This window comes from Jaculus jaculus, chromosome 11 (genome assembly GCF_020740685.1).
Source record: "Jaculus jaculus isolate mJacJac1 chromosome 11, mJacJac1.mat.Y.cur, whole genome shotgun sequence".
NCBI classification, from domain to species: Eukaryota; Metazoa; Chordata; class Mammalia; order Rodentia; family Dipodidae; genus Jaculus; species Jaculus jaculus.
In genome coordinates this window covers 76455307-76479769 of record NC_059112.1, presented here as the reverse complement: position 1 = coordinate 76479769, position 24463 = coordinate 76455307, and the positions used below count along the sequence as shown (strand labels likewise).

The window sequence follows — 24463 nt, the reverse complement described above, 5'->3', positions numbered from 1 at the left end:
ATAATATTCTCAGAGGAAGGAAAAACTATCTCATGAAGAGATAAGCAACTTTATGGTCCAGAAGGCAGTTGTGATAACAGAAGTGCTGCTGCTGTGACTGAATGAGTAGGTTTTCCAAGGGAACTTAACACCTACATTGCTTACAGATAGAGGGGAAGTATTTGAGAAGAAGAGTTGGGCAGTAGTTTTTGATAATTTTATCTTACAAATAATGTGCTGTAAGAACATAAAACACAGTTGTCTTCAATTGGCTGTAAGCTGATGGGCATTTTTAAGTCCCACCTGTCTCATGAGGAAGTCCTCTCATCAGACACACAGTCACTCAGTAACTGGAAGGACAAAGGCACCCAGATGCATGAAGACAGGAATGCTGATAGGGGTGTAGGTGTGCTCATGACTAAACCAGCTCAAATTATTAAGGTACCAATTAAAAAGAAAAGCATACTCTTACCTAACTACTTGAATCTTCTGTCTCACAATATAAGTAGCTACTTATATCAAAACTAATTATACATATTGGGTTAAAATATGTAGAATTGGTTGACTCTACTGTCATAGACAAAACCCAGACAAAATAACTTCACGATGTTATTCTACTGCAAGTAAGTCAAACAACAGAGCCTTTGTATCTCATCAAATCCATTATTTCATTATGCTCTTCTTCCTAGATATTCATAGCCAATAATCATCCTTCTGGGAAAAAAAAAAAATGTCTCAAGTATTTAGACTTTTCAGAAGATAGTTGAAAATGATAGTAGTTTGTTCTCATCTTTCTACCATTTTATAATTAACAGCCATGTCTACAATTTTATAATTAACAACCATGTTTTCTAAGAAATGAGTGATTTTTAATAATTCCCTAAAACCTACTGTGGCATTCCACTTTAAACTTTAATCATTCTGCCTCAATCTTGCCCTGCCCTGGAAATGCACTTTTATCCCTGGAATGAAGATTCTGTTGATCCAAGTTACCTGTTTCATAGAGGGAACTCCAGCTGTGAATTTGCTTCAAAAGTGAGTTAAATTATCCTAAGTGAGCCATGATCCATGAAAGGATAAGAAATCAATACTATCTTCAAGCTAGAGAAAATTTTCATAAATTTCACAGTTACCATCACAAATTTATGTCCTTTGTCATACACAGACTTGCCAACTATATGCTCCCCAAGGACGGCTAGATTGATTTAAACAATAGTATTCAAAAACTCTTACATTTTTAACATTTTACTCTCAGATCAGTCATGACCTCCAGGTAGATTAAGACACTATCAATGGAATTTTATAAGCACATAGGCTGCTACACATTCAAAAGGGAACATACCAGAAGCATTTAAGTTAAGAACTCAGAATTGCATATTGCAAGTGACTGGATGTATAGAACTTTTTTTATTCCACTGGAAATAGGATTTCTCTATATTCTTCTTGCAATACCAGGGCAGAGCTAATCACAGAAGTAAATGTAACAAAAGCCCAATATCTAGTGATAATATAGGATAAAATAATAGAGTACTACATGCATCTTTCATGTGATATCTTAATTTTCTGTGCAATTTTGGATGTAATATTACCTTTTATAAAAGGCAGTTATCATTGAAAACTTGGTACATGACATATCTCCTTCTGTTCAGGCAGTATAAAATATTTTTAACAATGTAAGATAATAGTCTTCTCACCTAGACAAAACTTTATTCAAGATTCCTACTGTTTGCAAAGCTTTGATGTTTCTTTTCTTAATAGCATGTACTATAGAAAATGAAACTTATAAACTCTACTATTTTCCTTAAAATATAGCTAACTTCCCCATTCTTTCAGCAGATGCAAGACTCAAGAATGTCAGAGTGGAACTTCCGCTTAAGATAGAGGTGCAGGTACCACGCCAAAGCAGCCTGGGGGGGAAAAAAAACAAAAAAACTCAGCAAAATACACACTTTTAGTAAAAAGTGAGGTGTATAGGAAGTTGAAGCAGCAGCGGAGAAGTAGAAGAGTTATAGAGCATCCAGAGCCCGCACAGGCCGGCAAAAGCGGCCCCGGCAGCTCTGCCAGCGGCGGCAGCGGGGCGCAATAGAAAGCCACCAGACTCGGCTCCAGCCGCAGGAAAAGCCAGGTGTGGGAGCTTCCCCTCACACTGGCACTCTCTGCAACTCAGGAAATGTGAAGGGAGAGCAGCAGTGAGCAGCGGAGGAGCAGACCGCGAGACAGAAGAACAGCTGGAACAGTGAGAGAACCAAGCATCTTGGCTCCCTCCCCTCCCCCACCGCCTGAGCCCAGCTCCGGGGAACAGAGCAGCATCCCGGGACCCGGCCACACCAACTTGAGCCGACAGCGGGACCCAAACTGGAGCAGACTTCGGCAGCAACATCAGCAGCTCCGGAACCGGTACCAGCGGCCCCAGCAGCAACAGGCCCAGGAGTGGCAGCAGCGGCAGACCCAGTAGCAGCAGACCCAGGAGCAGCAACGATAGCAGACCCAGCAGCAGCAGCTGCACAACAGCAGTGGCTCCAGAAGTGGTGGCTACAGCAGCAGTAGCAGAAGCAAAGGCAACAGCAGCAGTGGGGCCAGCAGCAGCTTGAGATTGACAGACCCAGCAGAGGCAGCTTTCCCAGCAGCAGTTCCAGCAGTGGAGGTGCTGATCTGCAGGACCACAGTTGCCAGGCTTGGTTTGCACCACAGGAAAGGCCAGTGCCCAGCTCCAGAAATCAGAACAGCAGCCCAACAACCCAGGCAGCAACTTGCCTGAGACCAAAATCATCCAAGGTAACTGGGTTTGCACCAGGGAAGGGTCTCACTTGGTCACAAGATGACTGGGATCCCTCAACAGACCAGAAATCTTAACCTCTTTGTTGATAGAGGATCTGGTTGCTATAGTAACTACTCTGGCATACAAACTTGGGGCTGTTTTTGACTGAATGGGTACAGTGTTTAGTTAACTTTTAGAATCTACCTGTGTTTTATTCCACTCAGCCTACTTGAATACTCCCATAGCAGGGAAACTCAACCCCTAGGAGCACCTTTGTAGATACTCTCAGAGTCTTAGGAGCCACATCTAACACCTTAAGCTCCTACCCTGAAAATATAGAACATCAAGTCAATTGATACAGCTAAGAATACCCAGCTAGCTAGAAAATCCAAGCATTAACTTAATCCAAGATGCAAAAATATATACATTATAACACAAGAAACACTAAAAAGCAAGACGATATAAATCAACCTAAAAGTATTAATGCATCAGAAATGACCTCCAGTGAGAACGAGTTAGAGGAAAGGCCTGAAAAAGATTTCAAAAGAATGATTGTAAATATGTTCAAAGAAGTCAGAGAACAAATCAAAGGAGTCAAAGAGGAACTTAAAGAGGAAATCAAAGGAATCAAACAAGATGCAGAACACCAATTTAATGAAATAAAGAAGGCAATACAAGACATAAATAAGGAAATAGAAATAATAAAGAAAAACCAGTCAGAATTGCAAGCAATGAAGTACACAGTTAATGAAATAAAAAAAAAAAAAAAAAAAAAAAAAAAACAAAAACTCTATAGAAAATCTCACCAGTAGAATGGATGAAGGAGAGGACAGAATATCTGAGCTAGAAGACCAGGTGGCAGATCTAATACAGGCCAACAAAGAGAAAGACAAACTTATAGAAAAGTATGAGTGGGAAATTCATGATATTCGGGACACTATGAAAAGTTCAAATATTAGATTTCAGGACATAGTAGAAGGAGAAGAATTTCACTCAAAAGACATAGTAGGTGTCTTCAACAAAATCATAGAAGAAAATTTCCCCCAAATTGGGAAAGAGGTGCCAATACACATACAGAAAGCCTTTAGAACCCCAGCCAGACAAAATGTGGAAAGAACCTCTCCTCACCATATTATAATCAAACTTCCAAACACACACACCAAAGAAAAAATGTTGAAAGCAGTTAGAGAGAAAAATCAAGTTACCTACAAAAGCCCATCAGGATTACAGCAGATTATTCAACACAAACTTTTAAAGCCAGAAGGGCTTGGGGTGATAAATTCCAAGTTCTGAAAGATAACAACTGTCACCCAAGGTTATTTTATCCTGCAAAGTTATCCATTCAAATAGAAGGAGAAATAAGGACATTCCATGAGAAAAGCTGGTTAAAGGAATATTTGAAGACAAAACCAGCTCTACAGAAAATACTTGATAGAATCCTCCATGCTGAAGAAAAGGAAAAGCACACATATAAGGAACCTAGAAAAAACAAGCAATACTCAAATACTAGTTAACAGAAGAAAGCACAGGTAGAACCAGAATCACACACACAAAAAAAGGCAAACATAAATACACACCTTTCAATAATATCTCTTAATATCAATGGCCTCAATGCACCAATGAAAAGACATATATTTGCAGACTGGGTTAAAAAGCTGGATCCTACAATTTGTTGTCTCCAAGAAACTCACCTTTCTACAAAGCATAGACATTATCTTAGGGTGAAAGGTTGGAAGACGGTGTTTCAAGCAAATGGGCCTAGAAAACAAGCAGGGGTTGCTATCCTAATATCGGACAGGGTAGACTTTAGTCCAATGTTAGTAAAGAAATATAAGCAAGGTCACTTTATATTGCTTAAGGGCACACTCCAACAGGAGGACATTACAATCCTAAACATATATGCACCTAACATGGGGGCTCCAAAATTCGTCAAACAAACACTATTAGAACTAAGGTCACAAATAACACCAAACACAGTGGTGGGTGACTTTAACACCCCACTCTCATCAATTGACAGGTCATCCAGGGAAAGAATAAACAGAGAGGCATCTGGACTAAATGAGGTCATAGAAGGAATGGACCTAACAGGTATATATAGGACATTTCATCCAAAGGCTGCAGAATATACATTCTTTTCAGCAGCACATGGAACATTCTCTAAAATAGACCATATATTAGGACACAAAGCAAATCTTAACAAATTCAGGAAACTTGAAATAATTCCTTGCATTATATCTGACCACAATGGAATTAAACTACCAATCAGTAGCAAGAAAGGCTATAGAGCATACACAAAATCATGGAAACTAAACAATACACTACTAAATGATCAATGGGTCAAGGAAGAAATCAAAAAGGAAATCAAAAAATTTATAGAGTCAAATGAAAATGAGAACACAACATACCAAAATCTCTGGGACATAATGAAGTCAGTTCTAAGAGGTAAATTTATAGCCTTAAGTGCCTATATTAAGAAATTAGAAAGGTCACAATAAATGACCTAATGCTTTGCCTTAAAGCCTTGGAAAAAGAAGAACAAGGCAAACCAAAAATCAGTAGACGGGAAGAAATAATAAAGATTAGGGCAGAAATTAATGAAATAGAAACAAAAAGAACAATCCAAAGAATTAATGAAACAAAGAGTTGGTTCTTTGAAAGGATAAACAAGATTGATATACCCTTTGCAAATCTGACCAAAAGAAAGAGAGAAGAGACACAAATTAATAAAATCAGAGATGAACAAGGTAACATCACAACAGACTCCAGAGTAATTCAAAAAATCATAGGGACATACTATAAAAGCATATACTCCACAAAGTATGAAAATCTGAAAGAAATGGATGATTTCTTTGATCTATATGGCCTACCTAAATTAAATCAAAATGAGATTAATCACTTTAATAGTCCTATAACAAACATGGAGATCTGAACAGTTATCAATAATCTCCCAACTAAAAAAAACCCAGGCCCAGATGGATTCACTGCTGAGTTTTACCAGACTTTTAAGGAAGAGCTAACACCATTGCTTCTTAAGCTTTTCCAGGAAATAGAAAAAGAAGGAATTCTAACAAACTCCTTCTATGAGGCCAGCATCACCCTGACACCAAAACCAGGCAAAGATACACCAAAAAAGAAAATTACAGACCAATCTCCCTCATGAACATAGATGCAAAAATTCTCAACAAAATATTGGCAAACAGAATACAAGAGTATATCAAAAAGATCATTCACCCTTCCCAAGTAGGCTTTATCCCAGAGATGCAGGGATGGTTCAACATACGCAAATCTATAAATGTACTACATTACATAAATGGGTTGAAGGAAAAAATCAAATGATCATCTCATTAGATGCAGAGAAAACATTTGACAAAATCCAACATCCCTTCATGATAAAAGTCCTACAGAGACTGGGATGAAGCAACATATCTCAATATAATAAAGGCTATTTATGACAAGCCTACAGCCAACATATTACTAAATGGGGAAAAACTGGAAGCTTTTTCACTAAAATCAGGAACAAGACAAGGGAGTCCACTGTCCCCACTTTTATTTAATATAGTTTGGAAATCTTAGCCATTGCACATTTATACAATGGAGTTCTACTCAACAGCAAAGAAAAATGAAGTTATGAAATGTGCAGAAAATGGATGGACCTGGAATGGAATATATTAAGTGAGGTAACCCAGGCACAGAAAGCCAAGCGCCACATGCTCTCCCTCATATGTGGATCCTAGCTACAGATGATTGGGCTTCTGTGTTAGAATGAAAATACTTAGTAGCAGAGGCCAGTAAGTTGAAAAGGGGACATAAAGGGAAGAGAAAGGAAGGGAGGAGGTACTTAATAGTTTGATTTTGTATATATGTAATTACAATGATTGTAATGGGGAAGTAATATGTTGGAGAATGGAATTTCAAATGGGAAAGTGTGGGGGTGGGGAGGGCGTGAATTACCATGAGATATATTTTATACTCATGGAAAATGTTAATAAAAATTTAAAAAAATAAAATAAAATAAAAAATTAAAAAATTTTAAAAAAAAGAATGTCAGAGTGACCAGGCACAGAGGTATGTTACACAATGATCCTTGTGTAACATAGTTATCAATTAAGATTTTATTCCCACTCATCGTTTAGCTTATCCTAGGACATAAAGCCATCTCACATTTATCTCAAGAGCATCAATCCAATCTTTTCCCAATGGCAACTGCCTTAATTAAAGTTTGCTTGACTACTTAACTGTATTGAACTCCATCCATAACAATGTCTTGACAATATCTAAACTCATTATCACTTTCCTAACACGAAACAAAGTGTATTTTATACTATATGATAAGCAGTAGTAAGAAATCTTGTCCATCCATAAAGTAGGTACCGCCAATTGATTCAGTGTCAGATTTTATATAGATCAATGTCTCTGTGAGATTGTGTTCAAGTTCTATATTTGTACTTAGTGACTTTTCTTTAATTTATGTTATCAAGAACAATTATGTTTTGATCCAAGAATGTGCGTTTATTCAGCTTATGATGCTACAAGCTTCTTGCTGAGATAAAATCTCAAAAGGGCCATGTAAGAGAGCTAAAATGAAATCTGGTTAATGGAAAATAACTATGTAGACAGCATAAAAGTTTTACCTAGACAATTATCTTGCAGAGTATATAACATAAGCAATATATAATTGATCTATTATCTTTTTTCTTATATTAACCTGAGTTTGGTTTCATCCACTGCAAAAATATCTTTAGTTTTAAAAACAAAATTCTCTAAATGTTTTGTTGAAAAGAATAAAAAAATTATATGCTGTTTAGTATAAAACAAAATTGTACAGGCCATTTCATCTAGATGACATAAAAAATTCCACATTTATGGCTAATATAAATATATTTACTATCTAAAATTATAATTGTAAAAATACGCAAAAGATTTTATTATATGATTTTTGAAATTAATGAAAATATCAAGTAAATTCACATTGTTACTGTATTAAAATAACTGAAATATTTAGATGAAGACACTTTTTAAATATTTTATCTATTTATTTGTTTTACTTGCTTATTTGAAACAGAGAGAGAGAGAGAGAGAGCATGTGTACACCAGTGCCTCTTGTTCCTGGCTTTATCTGAGTATAGTATAATACAACCTGGGCCATTAGGGTTTTCAAGCAAGCACCTTTCACTTCCAAACCATCTCTCCAGCCTGAGGACATACTTTAAATATATTAAATTGTAGGTTTTATTTCCAGAAACATTCCAAATATTGATTTACTGAATAATTTCATGCATAACTAGAGAACAAAAAAATCTCCTGAATAAATGTAATGGTTTTAGGATAAAAATTCTATTTCTTATATATGAGTAAAAGGTGATATAAGACAGATTGAAGGATGCGCTCCTTTGTCTCCCTTCAGTGTAATGTTGTATTTAAGTTTTGTTTGTATTTGGCTTTGATAATGACAAAGTTTGTGCCTTCTATTCATAGCCTCCATAGGACTTTTATCATAATGGCATTTTGAACTTTGTGGAATGGTTTTCTGCCTCTATCAATATGATGGCATGTGTTCTTTCTTTAAGTGTATTAAGAAGGAATATTGCATGGGTTGATTTGTGAATGAACCAAAGGTGGCCTTGCATTTCATTATTAATCAATATAGTGTTTGCAGGCTTTCTAGGTCAATGATACAAGAGAAAAACAAAATTGATGAAAGTTATTAAGGGAAATTCAAGTTATTTCTACTTGCAGACATGATTCTATACTTCAGTTTCCCAACACGTTCCTCCAGGAAATTTTCATTTCTGATAAAACTTTCAGTAAAGTTGTGTGACACAATATCAACAGACAAAAATTAGTACCAATTATGAACTTCCTGAAAAAAAAGTAGGAAAATGTTCCGTGTATAATTGCTTCAAAATATCTAGGAATAAACCTAGCCATGGAGATGAAAGGTATCTATAAGTAAAACTTTGAAATATTGGAAAAATACATCGGAAATAATACACAATGGGAAGTCTTAGTACATTCCTAGATTTGCAGAATTAATATTTTGAAAATATCTTCAATATGAAAATCTACTAATGTAGTTCAGTCGCTATCAAAAGTATAATGATAATATTCATATTAAAAATGTTCTAAACTTCATGTGAACACCAAATGCTCCCAATAGTCAAAACCATGCTAACCAGAAACAACATTGCCTGACATATCCCAGTAACTGACCTCATACTATACTCTAGTATCATAGTCACAAATTTAGAATAGTACAGGGGCAAAAACAAAATTTTAGAGCAATTGAACAAAATAGAGGCAGAAAAATTCTAATAAAACCCTAGCTAAATTAATTGAAGAATTATCAAAAAGATCATTGACCTCATTCAAATAGCAGAGATGGCTTAACACAAAAGTAAATTCATAAATGTAATGCATCATATAAATGGACTAAAGAACAGGGATCACATTGTCATCACAACAGATACAGAAGGACATGCACTGCTATAAAAGTTCCTGTTGGGCTTTTGGGCCAGTACTGGAGCTCCGGCCTTTCCTGAGCCTGAAAGCTCTATCGCAAGGACCATTGCATATCTCTGTTCAAGAACTGGCCATTCCTAGAGAGCTGCACCTGTACCCCAGAACAGATGGCCAAGACTGGCTTATCTACTGTCCCATGAGAAAGAGCCTCATTTGGCTCAGTTTCTTTTGCTTCAAGGAGCTGGAAGGCTAGGAACCAGATGAAAAGCCAACAGAGGAACACAAGAAGCCTTCAGCTGGCTGTGAATTTCTCATTGTGAGAAAGCAGTTTAAAGAGTTAACCCTCAGCGAATTTTTGAGTTTGGAGCAAGAAAGAGACAAGAACAAAATTGTAGTTATCGCTGAGAATAAAGACAGGGATCTTGCCTAGTCCCCTGAAGAAGTGTCATCCACGCACCAAGGGCAGACAGGCAAAGGGGACCAACAGAAACCAGAAGGAATTTGAATAAACTGCCAAGAAAGCCACTTCACCATAGAGCAGCTAACTGCCATGGACTCATAACCTAAAGAAAAATCTATAATCTGCCACAGAGATACTTGCATATTCATTTCTTGGTAAATACAATGTAACTGGTCAACTAGTTGTTGTGATACCAAAGGAAAAATGTATTATTTACTTTTAAATATATTAATTATATATATATAGTGTGTGTGTGTATGAACAAGATAAAATCTAGGTTGGTATAATAACTGTTACAAGTTCCGTCCCCCCAAAAAATCAAGGTTTAAAGGCTATTGTTTATCTTGTATGACTTCAATGTATTACGCAATAGAAATGCCCAGCCATATTTACTAATAGTGTATATCACGGATTTTATTGTGCTGAGTCGAATAAGTTTTCAACTAAAAATTTACTATGTCCTCTACAATCCTTTCCTTAGCCAGGACTTGCGCTTGCTAGTGAGTGAAATCTTTATACAGTTTGCAGAAAGGAATGACATTCAATATTTAAATTTGCAGATCTAAAATATTATTTTCTTATTGCCGAAGAATGTTGGGATATATGGAGAGAATGAAACATTTGAAGATGTGAAAACTGAATGCCTATCTTATTTCACATTGTTCATTTTAGTCATAAAATGAGCAGTCTTTGGGGTTTTTTAGGGAAAAAATATTCTTTTTTGTTTTGTTTTGTTTGGGGAGGTAGGGTCTCACTCTAGCTCAGGCTAACCTGGAATTCACTATGTAGTCTCAGGGTCCTGAACTCACAGCGATCCTCCCACCTCTGCCTCCCAAATGCTGGGATTAAAGGCGTATGCCACCACACCCAGCAAAAAATGGAGTTTAATAGGATAGAGTTCTTAAATGAAGTTGGAAGAATACAAAGTACTTTAAATCTTTTGAATTATTTACTACAAATTCAAGGTAGGATTTTAAATATCTTTGAAAATATTTAGAAATTTCAAAATTGAGTTAAATATAATTTGTTGTAAGTAAACTGTGCTTTATTTATAAAAAAGGCACATATATAGTCTTAGAAAATCCCAATAATTTTATGTGATTGAATTTTTAGATATGATTCATACAACTATTTTAGACTTAAGCTGTAGCCTTCATAATTAGTATACTGAGAAAGAAAGTTAATTTCATGGAAGAAAAATATATAACATGACATTAAGAATACAAATGTTGAAAGTTCATTTCAGGGAAATATTTGTTAAAGGCATTTGAACAACTTAAAAAGTTTGTTTCTCACACATGCTCATAATTAAGTGCATATAATTTTTCTCAGTATCATGGTTTAGCAAATTTTTGGTTTTGCTTTTAAGTTAAAGTGTGGCTCATTGGTTGTTTGACTTCAGGCCTGCAAAGAAATGACAAATATAACAATGTATATAAAAACATAAGTAAATTAGAAGTTCACAATAATATATCAAAGTGCAGAAAACTTGAAGCTATAATTTGACACACTAATACAAAACAACCATCCATAAACGAAAAGCCCACATGAAAGGGTACTGGCTTTAAAAAATAAAGTTGATAGTGCTTGTTATAAATTTGATATACTGGGCTGGAGAGATGCCATAGTGGTTAAAATGTTTTCCTGCCTGCCACTTCATTCTCATTCCCCCTACTCTCTTCTCTGCTTCTAAGTAATAAATAAATAAACTATATAAAATATAAATAAATAGATTTCATTAACAAAAATCAAATACATTATTTTCACTACAAAAAATAAATGTACTGCCAATACAAAAGACACAGCTCAAAAGTGGTAACAGACTTAATCTTATTCCACGGCCAGGTAGCACAGATTTAGGTTACCCCAAATTCCATGTTCCAACGTGTTAATAATTTCATGAAACATTTATACTTACAGAAAAAAAGAAAGTCATAAATCAAGTTACTTTTCAAATACATTGGCTGACCATCAGGTAGTTGGATTATAGCAAAGTTGTGAAGTCTCCACCACGGGCCACAGATGCTTTCTGATGACATTCTTAGCCCTTGGGTTGACGGAAGCTGAGGTGTGTTCTTGCATTCCAAAAAGGGCACACATGATCAACTGATAATCATCAGGATGTTAGTTCAAACACAGAGGTGGGCAATAAATGGCTATTAAGGGGCTAAAGGTAGTTCAAGGTAGTTTGGCTATGACTTACAGCATTCCATCTCTCTGTGATCATAGGAACTTTTTCAATCCTATCAGCCTTGCTGGAAGAAGGTGCAGCAGATACAGATCTTTGCTGGGAATTTTAGTTCACAGTATAAAAGGGCTGGAGAAATGACACAGCAGTTAGGGCATTTGTCTACCAAGCCAAAAGTTCCCAGTTTAATTCCTCAGGACCCATGCAAGCCAGATGCACAGGGTGGTGCATGTGTCTGGACTTCATTTGCCGTGGCTGGAGGCTCTGGTTCTCCCATTTCTCTCTCTCTCTCTCTCTCTTTTGTTGTCTTTCCCTATTTCCCTCTCTCTCCCACACACACACACTCTCAAATAAATACATAAATAAAATAAAATAATAATGTGCAAAAATTTAATTTATTCTTGCCACACAAAATGGATAGGAGGAAAAAACACACACTTCGGCATGCTGAATATTAACAAGTTTTCTTTAAACATAACACTTAAGTGCCTTGGAATTAATTCACCTGAACTACAGAAGAGACGTGTAAGAGTCAGAGATGGTATCTCAGCTTTTCTGTCCCTAAAATAGACCTATAAAACTCCTGAAGTTCTCTAGAGGTGTATCACACCTCCTCATGGGCCGCACTTTTTCTCTAACCTTCAGGGGCTTGTTTGCTAGAGGTGTAGATGAGAAGGTGGGTGGGCTCTGAGGGGCTTCTGCATGGTTTTGTTTAGCAGCTGACCATGGAAAATCACTGCTTCCTCAATGCAGGATTAATTCTCAGACAAAACTTTAGGGCATGGGGGTGGGGAGGATCTAACTCCTGCTAAGGGTGGGGAGGTTACTTCATCAAGTAAAACAAATCCATAAAAATATGAGAGTTCAATGTCTCTAGCTTCATCAGGGTCTTACCACACATGTTCATTCCAAGTTTCAGGATCCCCCCTTTTTTTTCCCATTCAGTGCCCTCACATTAACTGCTGATATACCCTGAGCATGGAAGTCGGCTTTGTGTAACAGGTTAGGCTGTAGTCCAGTTGGGCTGAAGTTTTGTTTTCTAGCCCTCTGTTTGTCTAGACAATAGACTCTCCACAGGGAAAACTTAGAAACCCTTATTAAAAATTTGTGGGTCTTCACCAAAGGTTAGTGGTAAGACCCTATTGCTGAAGACACCATATGTAGCTGATGCGTAAAATGAAATGGCAAGGCTGAAAGCCAGGAGAGAGACAGTCCCCAGACAGTGAGCATGTCTAGTGCCAGAAGGTGCTACATGGGCAAAGGGGGGAAATGACCAATATCTGTCCCAGCAACTCATGGTCTAACCTACTTAGCAACAAATAACCTGTTGTGATGCCCACACAAGTGCAATAGTGGCACACAGCCATGGTGGGGAACCAACTGCTCTTGATTTGGCTAACTGATCCCCTCAGTGGTATGGGACCCATGGCTGTCATTGGGAAACAAGTCAGAACCATATCCAAACATAAGCCCACTCTCCAAAATCAAGCTACCATCAATCATGGGCTACAAAAGGGCCTACACCTATTAAACTCCCTATAAAAAAGTAAAGGTTATCTCATTTGTCCTGGTGCTAACTTACTTTCCGTTGGAGAATCTGCTTCTCTATTTCAGATAGATGCAGATCCTAAGGAGAGAGCCACCCCTTCATACCTCAAAAGAGCCCCTGCTGAAACTAAGAAAAATTGGAGAAGCGAGCAAGGGTGCTGTTTTCTTGATGAACCAGATACCAGCACAAGGGGGAAGGAGACCAACACAGAGAAAAATCAACTCCTACCGAATCAGATAGCCAGAGCCTCAGAGGCCTCCAATACCTCATCACTGAAGCAGACCAAAAATGAACCTAACATGGCTCAGGGAAATTTTGCGGAAGAGGGGCTGGAAAGAATGTCAGAGCCACATGTTGGGTCATGATATGCAGAGACATTTATCATACCAGTAACTGTGGGTTAACTCCACAATGCACAGCCCATATTCCTCAACAAGGAGGGGCCAATGGGGAAGGGGTAGGTCACAGATGAGCCTAATAATGGTACCAAACTGCCTGTATTTACTGAATAGAAAACTAATTAAAAATAAATAAAAAATAAATTGTCCCATGATAAAAAAATAAATAAATAAATTGAAAAAATAAAAAAAAATGTGGGTCTTAAGCAGGGAATTTTACTTTCTGAGCTTATGCTTTTCCATTAATAGTTCATACAGAAATTCTAGGTGCAACCACCAGGATCCCCATTTCTCTTACTTTTCCACAAACATTCAAAACTTTTATATATAGAGTCACTAAGTTCCTTGCTCCTCACAAGTAGTAACTCAAGATCATGAAACTCACCTATCTAACAGAATTCTTTAAGTAGCTCACATCGGGGATTATCAACACTCTCCTTATTATCAGCACATTTATACTGGCACTGAAGTTGGAGAGCCAACTCCAGGTAACATCAAACCCAAAGAGAAATCCATCCTAACCATTCTGTTTCTCTAGAACCACTCTTGGTATCTTTTAGTAGTCAGAATTCTCTATAGGAACAGAAACAACAGAATGAAGTACTACTGGATTAAGTTTATCATAGCCCAACCACAGCTGTCTGTAGGTTCCTGAGTCAAGAAACCTGGTTGCTTCTCATTCCATGTGGCTGGATCCCTTAGCTGCCCCAATCTAGCTCTGAAGACCTGGAGGATTCCTGGTGAGCAGCTAGACATCACTCCACATTGGAAGACTTAAGAAATTTGGTCCAGTGCTGACAAGGAATAGCAGAACAGGAAGGAAACAAGCACAGTGAGATGGAATTCACCAGCATGTAGCACATGGAGTCAGGAAGAAGAAAGGGATATCTTCTTAGAGCTTCTTGATATATACCAGGAGGGCCACCTACTCTGGGGGAAGGGTTCACCCTAGAGGAAGTATTTCCTCCTTCAGTCAATCCTTCCTGGTAGCAACTTCAGAGACCCATCCTTGAAGAATGTCTTGGGTTCCTAATCTGATCAAGTTGACTATTAATAGAACCTAAGCATCACAATTATTTTTCCATTTATTTGAATATTTATGAGTAAATAATCATTCCAAGGTCCTAGACTATATTATGATGACCTTGATTTGGAAGCCCTGGTTTGATGTGTGGGTCACAAAAATTCTACAAAAGATGTCTGTGAAATGAGAGTAATTAAATGTAAAACAAATGAGTGGATAAGCAAAAGCACAATATAAAGGGAAAGATTACTCATCAGTACAATAGTCAAAGATACCATGGGTAGGAAGAAGTTAAAATATCTCTCAATGATATGCTAAAAGCTGTAAGGGAAACATAGATAATATGTAAAGTCAATTTCAGAGGTTTCAGACAGATTACAACAACCTAGAAAGGCACACTTGAATGCTAATGAGAAAAAAACACAATAAATAGCAATATGCTGATAATTTATGGGCTCATTAGTAAAGAGCAGACACAGAATGAGTGATCTTGTTTACGTAAATATCATTTACCCAAGTTAAAAAAATAGAGAAAGAAGTTCAAAACACAATAATATCAAATTTAAAAGAAAGCATAGTAGAGTTATTGTCTCTAATATGAAGCTGCAAAATACATGAATAATTAGAATGTCTTATTTCTGTTCTTTTTATGTACATGTCTGTTTTAAGTCAATATCATGATGTTTTTAGTGCTAAGACTGTACTATAACTTGAAATCCTGTATTGTCATATATCTAGCAGGCTTTTAATTTTGTTTCTTGCTGATGACATTTGGGCTCTCTGAAGTATTTTATTTGCTTCCAAATAAATTTAAGATCATTTTTCTATATTTTGAAGTATGATGCTGTGTATTCATAACCATATACATTGTTTCTTAAATTTTATTTTTCAACTGGAAAGGTAATTTTAAATCAAATATCTTTAAGAATTTAACTAAGAAGCAAAAACTAATGATATAATATCAGGGAATGACATATACTTTAATCATCAGTTTTAATAAATTAAAATAGTATGTGTTAAAATAATCACATATGTTTTATTTTTTTCCTACTCTCAAAAGAATATAGGCCAAAAGGAATTTATTCAGAGACTTGAGCAGTTACCAATGTGACATTTATTCCTTTTACAAGTGTATTATTTTAGGCATGAACAACCATTGGCAAGCCTTTTTTGTTTTTATTTCTTCATATTGATATAAAAATTGTTATTGTATGCTGTGTGATATCACCTTGACTTATTTAAATTGATATATTTCATATTATTTTTGTCCTCATACAAGGTGGAAATGTTCCTTGGTATTGACTCTCTGTCACATTTCACAGATCATGACATAAATATCCAGATGTCAACACATTTAATCAGAATAATAAGTCATTTTATTTTTAGTTTGATGCCACTGAACAAAAAGTTGTCATAATGGCAAAAACTATATAGCATGCTTTAATATAATATAAACAGCATTTTTCTCCTTAGAGTTAATATTTATAATATTTGCAATCCAAAACAATTTGGCATAAACTTCAAGTGTTTTGTTAAATAATAGATTTAACATATGTACCAAGACACAATATACAAATTAATATTAATTTTATTCAGTAGAAACTGTTTGGACATATAATCTGTTGGTACCATCATTTCCCTACTCCCTGTCCCCATTCCACAGTGGGCCCTTCTCAGTGGGATTGTTGTGTTTATGAGGTGTGAGAGCAGCAGTTTGTCAATGTCTGGATACTCCTTCCCACCCTGTAGCTCTTAAAATCTTTCTTCCCCCTCTTCTGAAAAAATGCCCTGAGCCTTAGTGGGTATACTCTAAGTCTACATTAGTGCTGAGCTCTTAGAAACTTCTGAATTTCTGCTTTGGTACATTTTGGATATCCTTGGCATCTGTCTCCACTACCCTGGCACAGGTTGTGAGGCCTGCAGTGGAAGCAGCAGTCTTACTCATCTTGATAATTCCTCTGTGGTTTCACCTGGACCCTAGCTGATGTGTGACGGGTAGTTCATCTCCTGACAAGGAGTCAACTATCATTTCTTGCCTTTTTAACAGATTTTGGTTCAACTCAAGGAACAGATAATAGAGATGAAGGGTTTGTGGGGAAGGGTATGGGATGGTAGGGGAGGGGCATAGGATGAGGTATAGATATACATAAAACTAAATCTCAAGTGAACCAGTACCATATTATAATTATTTCTGTATAGCATACTGAAAGATATATTCCTCAGTAAGAGTATGGGGAGGGGATTGACTGGTAAGAAGAGCCCTGAAGAGGGTAGAGGGAAGCTATGCAGTCCGGTTCACATTGCTAGTAAAAATCACCCAAACAAGAGCATCTTCTGGGAGAAAGAGATTTATTTGGCTTACAGGCTCAGGGGGAAGCTTCACAATGACAGGGCAAAACAATGGCATGGGCAGAGGGTGGACATCACCCCCTGGCCAACATGAGGTGGACAATAGCAACAGGAAAGTGTGACAAACACTGGCATGGGGAAACTGGCTTTAACACCCATAAACCCACCCCCAACAATACACTCCCTCCAGGACGCATTAATTCCCAAATCTCCATCAGCTAGGCACCTAGCATTCAGCACACCTAAATTAATGGGGGACACCTGAATCAAACCACCACATTCCGCCCCTGGCCCCTATAAACTGATAACCAAACATGTTGTAAAATGCACTTCATTCAATCCAACTTTAAAAGTCCTGATAGTGTTTATCAATTCCAATGATGTTCATACATCCCCATAGTCCAAGACCTTTTAACTGAGCCATAAGACCAAAAAATAACCTCAAAAAACCCATAATGGCATAGAATGAATATTCACACTGCAAAAGATGGCATTGGGTGCCCCGGCCAGTGGGGAGTTGAACAAGGACTCGCGGAGAAACTAACCTGGGTGAAAGAAGGTAAACAGATACAAGAAGGAGACCATGCTAGGTGTTTGTCATGGACTCGAGTATTTATTCTTACACGTAGGTTTATATAGGGTTATAGGGGGAACAGGACATGGTCAGAGCAGGGAGTTGTAGGGGGAAGGGGCCATGGTCAGGGCAAAGATCACAGAGTTACTGGTTAAACTGCAATGCCTTTGTTTCTCCATCAGCTACCAGCAGGATGGGGGAGTGCTTAGCCAGGTGTACGATCCCATTGTTTCTGATAGTTGAATATCAGGTGAGGAAGTAGAAAGTTAACTTGCTATATTGTAGTCTTTGTTTCTGGTAGTTGAGTACTAGGTGAGGAAGTAAAAACTTAGCTTGCTATATGGCGGTTTCTGTTAACATGGCCAAGTTTTGGTTCATGGCTCCCAACAATTGGGCATAGCAAAGAAACAGTCAAAAAATACAAGATATAAAACAACCAGGGCAAACATCAAACTTGGTAGCTCCAAGTCCAGCAACTCTAGCCAGTGACAACTCTCCAAGCCCGATAATTATAACCAGCAACAAGTCTCTGCCATTCCAATTCTGCCCCTCCAGCTAGGCTACTCACAGTCCTGGAAAATTTCATCAGGGCTGGCAGCTCTCCTTGGCAGCCATCTCATGGTCCTGGCATTTCCACTGGGTCTCCACTGAAAGCCACGGTTCATTCTCATGGCCCCATGACCCCATGGGGTCTCCATGCAGGCAACCAGCAAACCTGCTTCACACTGCCCATGGCCATTTCCAAAACACAAGACCATGTTGCAAATGTGATAACCCTCTTTCCTGAATTTCTGATACTCCACAATACCAATAGGGTGCCAATTTGTTAATCCAGGGGGTAATAAAGCAGACTTTGAAGAACAGGATACTCCTTGAGCACTCAGGCCCTTTCAAAAGAATTTACAATCTTCCTGTTGCCCCAGAACAGGTCAGCTAGCCCAGTCTCAAAGGTTGTAATATTTCAGTTGCAGCTGAACGGGCAACAGTTCACCCAAAGATTTTTTTTTTTCTGTGTCATATCCCTCTGCTCACACCAGTTCATTTCTAACACAAACTGCTAGTGCAGTACAAGCAAAGCTCTTTCTCACCCTCATAAGCCAAACCTTACAGTCCACTGAGCTGATCTCTTAGCAAATCAGAGAGCCATGGGTTACCCACCTAGGCTGGGTGCCACTATTGCAGAGGCATATGCATCTTGTCAGGCTGGTTGCTACATATAGCTGTTTTCTCTCCTTGCTCACAATGCTGTTGGCCATTTCTCTCCAGCAGCTCACATAGCACTATACTGGCTAACCATTTGAAGAATGATTTCCTTCCAGCCTAGGTGGGTAACCCATGGCTCTCTGATTTGCTAAGAGATCAGCTCAGTGGAAAAGAACCCATAGTTGGAACTGGGAACCCAGTCAGAATTCATGGAGACCAATACTATAGACTCTGACAAGAAGCTACCACTAGTCTGTCCAAAAGAAAGACTATAGTCATAAACTCTTTCTAAATGAATAATACTTATCCCCTTTAACCTTTGCTGATCACACAAATCTTATACATGAAATATTTTGATCCTATAAAGAAATTGCTCTTCTATCATATAGATACTTATAGTAATACACTTAGAATAAATATATTAAATTTTCAAAAATGTAGGTATCTAGGACTGGACAGATTTCTCAGTAGTCAAGTCACCTTTCTAGAAAGCATAATGACTCAGGTTCAATTCTCCAGTACCCATGTAAAGCCAGATGTATCAAGAGGCAAATGATCTGTAGTTCATCTGCAGTGACTGGAGGCCCTGGTGTACCCATTTTCTCTTTAATCTATTTATGCTAACAACAAAAAATATGTTTTAAAAAAGTAGATAATTATTTTATATTTCCCTATTGATCTTTATATAAAAGGAAGTCAAGAATTCTATTCAATATCAAAATTGAGTTTACATTGTTGGTGTTAAAATTTTTGTGACTGAGAAAATCTATAATCAAGTGATGGTAATCATTGGCTAACTCATACTTCTATGTAAATACATTACTTAATCAAAGAAATTATATTTTTGTTTCCTACTCAAAGATTATCCGGGCCAGAAATTATATGTAACTTTATTTTTCCTAATTACTTGATTTTGAGAAGAGAAATCAAGAACTTCGTGGGTATTCCTACCATATTTTCCACTGTTGAGTGAAGACATGAAATAGATACATCTCTTTCAAAATATGAGCACTTCAAATAGACTAATATGGTATGAATTAAAAACTTCTTTTATTTTATCTTGATACACATCATACCAAGTAGGAATTTCACTTTTTTTTTTTTCTTATATAGGTTGCTGGGATGTAAAGAGAGTATACTGAGATACCGAAGAGATAATAGAACGATAGTTACTAAAGCGATAATGTAAATCCATCTAAAACCTCTAAGAGCTTAAACAGATCTTCTTAATAGGTGAGAAGCTATTATCAAGTTTGTTATAAGTAAGATAGCCCTTGTTAACTCATCTGTGTGTTTTCTGTCTTTCACAGCTTAACTGTTCTGCACATTCCCTCTCTACTGACCTAGCCTGTGAAACAGATCATGTGATGATAAAACCTGGGTGATTTTAAGCCATCATTAAAGTGAGGCACATCATCTATGAATTTATTCCAACAGTTAGAGTGCAGTTTGTGAGCACATCTAAGGGGATATGAAAATAGCCTTCAATCCAATGATCACAGCAAGAGAAAAGAAAAGAATGCATGCCTATTCCCAATTCAGGTTGGAATCATTTTATTTTATAAGTGTTTCAAAATGACTACAATAATCTAGATTATCATCTCTGAAAACAGAAATGCCTCAGTGGCTTAGAACTACATAAATTTTTTTCTCAAGTGCACCGTTTGTCCAACACAATTTGGCACAGGGCTTTGAAATTTGAAGCTACACACAAACAAATAAAAACTCATTTGTCTCACACATCCAATAAATCATGCCTGACAGGAATATAATGCCATGCTGTGTACTCCTTTTCAGAAGAAAGTGAGGAAATAATCCACAACCATCCCTGGTTTGTTCTGAGGATGAATTCATGTTGGAAGACTTTGAGAAACTTCCTTCCCTGTGAGCTGATTCTGATGTTGAGAGGGATAGCCTTGTCAATTCTCTTTAACACTGTGTGTGTGTGAGTGTGTGTGTGGTGATTGCATGTTTGATGACATGTTTATTGCCTTATGTAATAAAGGCCCACTTCATTACGGAAGTAGGGAGAGGGATTACACCCTCAATGGGTGACATTTATGTGTCAACTGCTGTTAACAATTATGCTACAAAATAATGACTTAAAACTTAAGAAACCATCTGGCTGGAGTGATGGCTTAGTGGTTAAGTGCTTGCCTGTGAAGCCTAAGGACCTCAGTTCGAGGCTCGATTCCCAGGACCCACATTATCCAGATGCACAAGGGGGCACATGCATCTGGAGTTCGTTTGCAGTGGCTGGAGGCCCTGGCACACCCATTCTCTCTCTCTGACTCTTTCTGCCTCTTTGTCTCTGTCTGTTGCTGTCAAATAAATAAATAAAAATAAAAAATAAAAAATAAATTTAAGAAACCATAGTAATCATCTTGATATTGCTGGTAAAATAATGTCCTTTAAAAATAATCTACTGGTTTATTGCTTTGAGAAGGTTTTACTTTCCAATAACCTCAGTGTTTTCTTCCTCTAAACATTAGCATGTTATTTTTTTGTTTGTTTGTTTGCTTTACATAGGGTCTTACTTTAGCCCAGGTTGACCTGAAATTCACTACATAATCTCAGGGTGGCCTTGAATTCATGGCAATCTTCATACCTCTGCCTCTTGGGTGCTGGGATTAAAGACATGCACCAACATGACCAACTAAACATTAGCTTTAAGTTGTCTTTTATTTTACTTTTTATAATTTCTTTAGCCCTATTTGTTATTATTCACCATACAACTGCCAGAAATTACAGGTTTAGCTAGAGAAGAAAGACCCTTTGCTTGTGCTTTTTTATAAGCAAAGTAACCTTTTTAATGAGAAACTTATAGGAATTTCTCACTAAAATCTTTTTGCTCTTGTTTACAACATTTGGGGACTAGAGACAGCTTATTTTTTTAACCTAGAAAGATGACAACTTTATGTTCTCTCTTTTTTTATATTTCTCACTGAAAATTGCAATTTTTTTTCTTGTACCTAAACTCACACCTCATGTTAGTGCTTTAACAAAGCAGAAAATAAATGCTAAAAAGCATGAGTGTCCAATTTCTTTCCAAGCATGTCTGTGGAGCTAAGACTTTGTCTAGGGCAAGAACTGTATTACGAGTTCTCCACCGTAACAATTTTACCAAACAATCTGCCTCTGAAATTAAAATCATTTTCTAGTTTTTCATATTAAATTCCTTGCAAATTATCACTAAACTGCTGAGCTAATTACATTTCTCTGAGCCTGGATCTGATGGAGGGAAAGAGTAAAGTGAAGCATTTCTTTGAGTGGTGGTTTAAATGTGAAAGTATGTCCCTGTAGCATTAGAGAGTTTTGATTAAGGTATAGCTTGCAACTTGAGTCTTTGGAAAGTGGAGCTCAGATGGGGAAGAGGTGTGTCTCTGGAGATAAATCAGATAGTATATCCCTACTAGATGAATTAAGAAAGTTTGAGCTCTGGCTGTTCATGTTTGGTGGTATCTCTCTGCTATAAATCTGTGGAAGCAAGTCAGTTTCTTCTGCCGTAATGGAGCTTGCCCTTGAATCTGTAAGTGGCAAAGAAATCCTTTCTTTCCATGCTTGTGGGGTGTTTATCCTGGCAACAAAAAGTAACTGAAATACATTTCAACTCATACCTTTGCTTAGATATTCATTACTTATATGGGGAAAGAAGAAAGCACAGGTCTCCTAAGTCTGTGTCTTTTGGCATGGACCAGGATGCAACCACAGGAATGATACTTAATGTTTCCTTTGGCACTCTTTTGGGAAGAGCCACTGCTTTATAAGTGTAACATTAAGTCTCCACCTGTTTGTTTTGCTCAACTAAACTTCATCTCAGAAATAGGTAACTAAGACAATATGGGGATTTCATCAAGGGGAAGCACCACTGCCTACTGGATGTATGTGAGGAGACTCTGAAAGTACACTATCAGTATTGAACATTGAATTCTCAGGTTTGGGGGCCATTATTTATCCTAAGAAATGGTTGTAAACAAAGACTAAAAATTCAGGTTATTATAAGAATGTTGTGTCCACCATATTTGCAGAAAGGAAATGCAGCAAGGATCTTCCTTATCATTGATACCCCAAATTCTGTTATTCCCCCACTGAGCCTGCCCTGTAATATTACATCAGTGACTAATATAAACCTCTGCAGCAGTTAATTCCTCACTGTCGGGGCAAAACACTTAACTGAAATAGCTTATGGGAGAAGAGGATTTATTTCAAGTTTATTGGTTGAGGGAGTTTTATAATGGAGGGGAAGAGATACTATGATAGAAACTGGCTTAAATCCTCATATAGTAGCAATGGTAAGAGCAAGCTAATTGTGAAGATCCAGTAGGCTGGACCAATAAAGTTTAAGGTCTGCTCCAAGTGACATGCCTTCTTCAGCAAGGCTCCACTTCTCAAAGGCTCCACCAGCTACGGACTAGGTAAGAAGCTTAATTATAAACACTTGAGACTATGGAGAATATTTTACATTCAAACAGCCAGTCTGTCACTCTAGACAAGCTGATTCCAGGAGCTGGATTAGCGAGTGCAATATGGAGTTACAACATTTAGTAAATATTTTAAAAGATGTCCAAGTAAGTGTGAATTTCAGATAAAACATGATAGATAATGAGCAGGAAAAATGAAATAAAATATGATGAAATATGAGCTTAAAGGCTCATATATAGATAAAGAGCACTAAGTCAAATTTTATGTAATTAATTAGGTATTAGTAAACTGTTAGAACTCCCAGGTAATGGTGAAGTTCTAAGAGAACTGTGACTTGATTTTCTGAAATCATGAGGGAGGGTAGTATGTTTTCATAACACTATCAGACACACATTATAAACAGACATTTTAAAACCACAAAGATCCAAAAGTTTCACTTGATATGTGCTTTAGACATTGTCAATGAGGATAAAAAGGAAGATAACTCCTAAAATCATGGTAGCATGGTATCCAGCAACTAAGTGTTGGACATAGAAGCAACAGGATATGAAGCCCAGAATTAGTTACTCACAGAACAGCTCTGGAAATTGATCAGACCAAATTTGTTCAGGAAGGTGAGGAGTTCCTAGGCTATTTTCAGGAAATAAAATTTAAGGTACAAACTTGACAAATATTTTGAAAGTTATTTTTTTGATAGTATTTGGAGGGTAGGAAAGACAGTGTAAACAGAAAAAAAATGAATGCTACTAATAAAACCGAAATAAAAGCAAATAATGGAGACAAATTTGCATGTTTCATAAACAATAAGATCAGGTAAAGTGCAGTGACATATGATGCAGATGTTGCCAATATTACTTAAAGTGAAAAGGTTTACTGATACAAATGGTGTCATGTCCAGGCTTCATGGACATATAGATTAGAAAAGGCCAAGAAGTTGCTAGAACTCTGCCTCGGGGCTAGTTTATGATTTTTTTTTTGGAGTTATACTCAAAAATTCTGCTTCATGTATGGTATGGAGCACATCCCAGTGGAGAGTCCTCCATGACATACTGAGCAGCTGGCTGCTCCCAGCAGAGGTAGGCAGTCCCAGAGAGAGTGTT

The 24463-nt window shown here is 37.1% G+C and overlaps 1 pseudogene; it reads left to right on the top strand.

Annotated features, from left to right (window-relative positions):
- Positions 1–9626, top strand: part of LOC101595696 — a 61979-nt pseudogene extending 52353 nt beyond the window's left edge.
- Positions 9627–24463: the final 14837 nt, after the last annotated feature.